Consider the following 6,223-nt stretch of genomic DNA (forward strand, 5'->3'; position numbering starts at 1 on the left):
TACATTTGGCCCCAAACCCTAATTTAAGGGATAATCTTCATTAATTCCTTAGACAAATGTCCTCATGTGCTATTATTTTAACTGTCGTGTACTGTACTTGGTCTTCTGCTTTATCTTTGCTCAGTTGAAAAATGAAGAAAAGAAGAAATCAAACACTTTGTTTTCAATGAATTCATTAACTTTTAATCCTTTTACATGTACTTTGGAAAAAGTAGTTGCTGACCTATTTTCTTAACTATAAACAGTCCTATTACTTTCTCCCTCTCCTCTCTTAGTCACATCTTCATGGTACATCAGTATCCTGATGTACCATGAATGTGTACCGATTGCGCAATACCCGCAATCCTGCGCTGAAATTGTCGAGGTATGTTTAAGCCAGTGGTCCATTTTTGCATTAGCCTACTGAAAGCTCATGGAAATAATTGCCAAGAACAGCACATGGGTCATGTACAGCTTTTGAGAGGGAGAGAGCGAGAAGGAACAAGCGTGAAGGGTTTCTGTGTGCCTGCGCGCACGCGTGTGTGTGTGTGTTTGCCGCCAGAATAAAGATTGTAAAAAGGACAGATGCACCACCAAAATCTGAAGATTTCATCAAGTGAGGTCAATAGACCCAAATTCACAGTTTTGCATTCTTATAAATTTATCAGACAACAAGGTGAAATTTGTGCAGGATTGTCCCGCATTATGCTGGCCTGAGTTGTGGGATTTGAAAAAAATAAGCGCATTACCCGCATTCCCACGCTGAAATGTAAGCCCTGATCACAGTTACTTAACGACAAATATTTTCCAAATATGATATTGAAACTATGGCGGCCGAAATTAGACTATATCTCGTCAATGTGTGGGAGATATGAATAGTAGTTGTAGTATAAGGAATTAGGTATGGGCATCTGATGGTTCTACATGGTTCCATCAGGATGTTCGTGACATGAAGTAACACGGATTATTATTTGTATTTTCAGGTACTCCTTTAGTAGTTGAAGAGGTGGTGGTTAGTTACTTGTAGGTGTTGGGAATAGAGACATGTCCAAGAGTTATCAGATAGTGGATCCACTGCAACCTGGACCATTAAAGGCGCTGGTACAGACGGATTGGAACAAGTGTGTTTTGTGCCAAACAATCACACCAGAACGTTTGAAATGCCCAACAGAATCAAAACGGCATGATGTAGGAGTTGGTTATTCTACCATTGCCTCCAGCATCAGACGTTTCAATGAACTTCACAAATTACCGACGCCACTAGAATTAGGACGCCTTGATGACGGAAATGGCACTGAAGCTACGTTTCATGAGAACAATGCCCAGTAGCACAAATCCTGCCCTACAAAATTCAATAATACAAAATAACAACGAGCAGAAAAAAGTAAATGCACACAGGATTGTGACCCTGATGCTACTACATCCAAGAAATACACTTGTCAAGTTGTTCATCATGAAGTGGCAGCATCGGATGTCTGTGTTTTATGCAAAGATGCGTCGACTTCCGAACCACTCCGTGGTCATCAACTTTTCGTCTAGACCCCGCGTAAGAAGATGTGCATTAGACCTGCAGGATGAGAGGCTACTTGCAAAATTCAGTGCTCGGGACATGGCCGCACAAGGTGCAAAATATCCTCCAAGGTGTCTTGTTTCCCTTTACATCAAAGCTACATCATTACAAGATAAACAGAAGATGGACACAACTGATAAAGTCAACCATGGGATTGCACTAGCCGAGTTGCTGTCATTTATCGATGAAACAAGAATGGATGAAGAGCATGCCTCTGTTTTTAAACTTGCAGATCTCGTCAAACTTTATTCTAATCGTGTAGACCAACTTGGAGTGGAGCAGCATGTCAGACAACAGAGCACAGAGTTAAAAAATCACATCCTGGCCCAATTCTCAGACCTTACGGCTCATAAGGAAGGGCGTGATATACTACTTGCATTTGATAAAGACGTAGGACCTGCCCTCCGTAAAGTCTGCAAAGAAGACTACGATGAAGAGTTATGTTCCAAACTGAAGCTACATTCACAGGTTAATTTGATGAGGACCGCCAAGTAATATCAGTACCTCAGTATCTATTGTCTTTGGTGGCCATGATCCTCAATTGCCCCAACATCAAGTCTCAATCAGGTGATGGTGTACCCCAAGCAACCCTCAGCACAGCCCAGTTGTTGCAGTACAGTAGCTCCATCCATCGCAGAGCGGGTAGTACTACTGTGCATCACCATAAAGACAGAGAAACCCCATTGCCCATCTACATGGGCAAGTCCATGCAAGGACTCGGAAACATGACCTCATTGAGATGGTACATGGGTGGGCGCTGTTGGGGAAATATGCTCAAAGTTGTTATGGATCTGCCCTCACCTGGGAATTGGGGATGGATTGATCCCCACAACTGGAAACCCCTGTGGTCCACGCTTCCTGAAGCCAGCACTTCATCAAGGAACTGATTTGTTGTAACTACAAAAAGGGTTGCAAGGGACGATGCAAGTGCAAAGAAGCTGGTTTGAAATGTACCGCTTTGTGCCAGTGTGGTAGAGAAAATTGTGGCATATAAACAAGATCAAACTGGAACTATCTTGTAAGTTACAGTAACAGTGCTTTATTGCTTAATAACATCACTATCACAAATCTTAAATGTTCAGAACCAATTGTTGTCATTTCATAGTGGTTTACCTAAAATAAATATGTATTTACCTGTCAACTAGTTAGTTTTGTTGTGTAATTTCACTGGAAACATTTAGTCCTGAATGCAGAGGCTCTGAAATTTCGAGTCAGCACCTATTATGCTCCCTGGTGGGTTTGCTGGCAACACAAATGCAAATTGTGGTCATTTGGAGAATACAATTATGGCATATGTGTATCTAGATTTATTTCATTAGAACATAATGACGCATTTGTGTCGTCCGGTAAAACATATTTGTGGTCAAAACCACATACCATAGGACATTTTCGTGGTGGCTCCATATCTGGAATTATTCGTTAGACTATTTCATATGACTGTGCCAAATTTCATGCTTGTACGTATAAACCCACAATTGTTACACCTATCTGCCTGACTACCGGGCCTGTTCTGGATTGGACATTTTGATTTGCGAATCAGCACTGCAGAAAGATATTCAGCAGAAGCAAAATACAATCAGGAACAGTAATATTTAACTTTCCCAACAGTTCAGGAAGTCATCTACAAAACCAGAGACAATAGTCACAAGGCTTTGCTGCCATCTGCTGATGGTCTTAATCTCCAACATTTCCATAATTAGACTCGCTACGCAGGCCTGCCCTTCATTTCACGTCATTTCACGTTACAGTCCCAAATGTTTTATGTAAAAGAATATTATATATATATATTGTGTGTGTGTGTGTGTGTGTGTGTGTGTGTGTGTGTGTGAGCAAAGAAATATATATATATATATATATATATATATATATATATATATATATATATATATATATATATATGTATATATATATATATATATATATATATATATATATATATATATATATATATATATATATATATATGTATATATATATATATATATATATATATATACAAAGAATTAAAAATTTGAAAAATAAACAAATTATATATATATATTGTTTTTTGAGATCCGGGGCTATTCGTTAAAGATTTGGGACTGTTGCCTCACCCGGGCCTAACGACCTCGCTGTCTCTAGATATTTGAACACTGTTTTAATGTGTCGATTAAACCGTATAAACAAAATTTGTGTAGCTACTCTGTTAAACAATTCTTGATCTGCTGGACGCATGTTCAGATAGGCCAGGGGTGTCCAAACCTTTTTCAAAGAAAACGAAAAAAACGAAAATACCTCAAGGGCCGACCGCCTCTCCCGTCATTTATTTGGACAATAACAAAGTCATATACAAATGCATTGCATCTCGTCATTTTTATTGAACTGCACGCAATAGTCTTTTCAATTCAAGTGGACGTAATAAATTTGAGTGAGAAAAAAATAATCAGTCTCTTCCACAATATGCAGATCAAACCACACACGGAACAAGCAGTCAGGAATTGTCTTTATCTGCACAGGTTAATTTGAGAAGACATACTTTTTTTAACATATCAGTTGTAAACCAAGTCACAAACTGCATTACAACAATTGCAGGTCTCTATAAACCAATTCTGTGTTTCTTCCAAATCTCTAGATTCTAGAATGACAAAGGTAGCAGCTAATGTGTAGCTAATATATTTTCCATGTAGCCTATATTTTACCCACTCAATTTCATTAACTCAGAACACTAAGAGACTAATAACAATTTGAACATAACAAATGCACATGCAAAAAACTATTTGCAAAATAACAAAGCAACATGAATTGTATTAGTACAGTCAAATAACAATATTGTATTTTGTTCAAATGTATCCAAGCCACAAGGTGAGTATAGGTCGACACAATAATTTAGTGGTTCTTTCACATGTATTGTAGTTTTACATCAGCATTGGTCGTCTGGTTTCTCTTCACATTCCATTCTTTAGCAACGGCAACACGCAGTTTGCAAATAAGGCAAACGCAAATGTTTTGGCTTAAAGAAATATTGTAATTTCCATCGCTCCTTGAAGCGAAGGTCCTCATTATTAACCTTCCTCTTTTTAGCTCCAGAAGCCATGATGTAGGAATATGTCCATGCTAACGCAGCCTACCTTTGGCGGGGAAGGGTTTGTGAGGGTCGTGGGGGTCTCGCATGTGGCTAGACGCTAGAGCCAGAATGTTGCTGCCACCATGAGGTGGAAAGAGAAATTGCAACTTAAACTTGTATGAATGAAAAATTCCATTTGGCAGCTGGCGGGCCATAAATAAAACATTCTCGTAAGGGAGCCGCGGGCCATACAAAATCTAACTGCTTGAATCCGTATACCCTGCAGAATATAAGCAACACCATTAGATCGGACTATGGACCTTTGTGGGCAGAAAAATAGTATGTTTTTAATACATTTAATGAGATACAACTGTCTAGAGTAAAATCGGAACAGCAATCTTCATTATACCATATGACCCAAATAACGAATGAAAACACGACAAATTAAACAATTTTCCCAGGATAAATAATTGTTTTGCTTAATGTACAAAAATTTAGTGCAAAGCAGCCCTGTGTGTACTGGGACACACAGTAAACAATTCTCTCCATAAAGGCATTATAGGCATCTCTCCTATCGAAGCATTGCAAGCTGTTGCTGGGGCGGAATGTCAGGGTCAGGGCTGTGGTAAATACCAGAGGTGCGTAAACGCACGTAGACGCCGTTTACGCACCTCTGGTATTTAGGAAATAGCGTTTACGCACCTCCAAGTGGCGTTTACGCACCTCAAAGATCCCTGTGCCTTGTATTCTGCCGTTGGAATAATGGACAAAGACAAAGTTTCATATTGTTGAACAAATAAACGTTGTAGTCTGAATCATTTTCATCTGCGCTGTAGGCATATTATGGTCTGTGATCCTCCAATCAGTGCCTTGTGACTGTGGCGGCGACACTAATCAGGATCCAGGAAGTATGTAAACAGGAAGTATGTAAACACATAGCCTACACGTTGTGGATTAGCCTGCCTGCTTAATTAGCCATGGATATCAGGCGATTTTTGAAGAGACCATCGAGTGCTCCCACTCCCACAGATGCCCGAAAAAGGCCTCAAGTACAAAGTAAGACTGAAGATGATCAATTCAAATGAGTGGTTTTTGTTATTTATAAATCAATTTTACTTGACAAACTATTAAATGACTACGAGCATTCAGATTGGCCAGTGCGTAGTCATGCTATCAGTCTACTGCCCATGTCAAAATGAGCGAAAGTCAGTCAGAGTTTTGCTATCCATATCAAACTTTGGTTTTGGCGTATCAACGTCCGCTATGTTAAAGCCTCAATTTGGTTGTCAGTGTAATTGACAGGCTGTTTAACTGGTGTTCTCATTACCTGGCTATCGCCAGACCAAGTTCAATCGTTCGATCGTTCGTTGCCTGGGAGGTGGGCCTTATTCTTCAGAGGTCTATTGAATTAGAATTTGAATGCGGAAGGGGCGAGGGATACCTAGCCTAGTGTTCTCAGCCCCACAACTCTTAAATTCAACATATTTTTTTCAGGCAGTGATGGGTCAGGCAATGATGCAGAGAGGAGAAACACCAGGAGGTGGAAAGAGGAGAAAGAGTGAGGAGGCTGGTGAGAGAACAAAATCACGACAGTGGAGAAGAGGAAAAAGGAGGAAATGAAAGAAGACCAA

Source organism: Pollachius pollachius, assembly GCF_949987615.1.
Source record: "Pollachius pollachius genome assembly, chromosome: 15".
Lineage (NCBI taxonomy): Eukaryota > Metazoa > Chordata > Actinopteri > Gadiformes > Gadidae > Pollachius > Pollachius pollachius.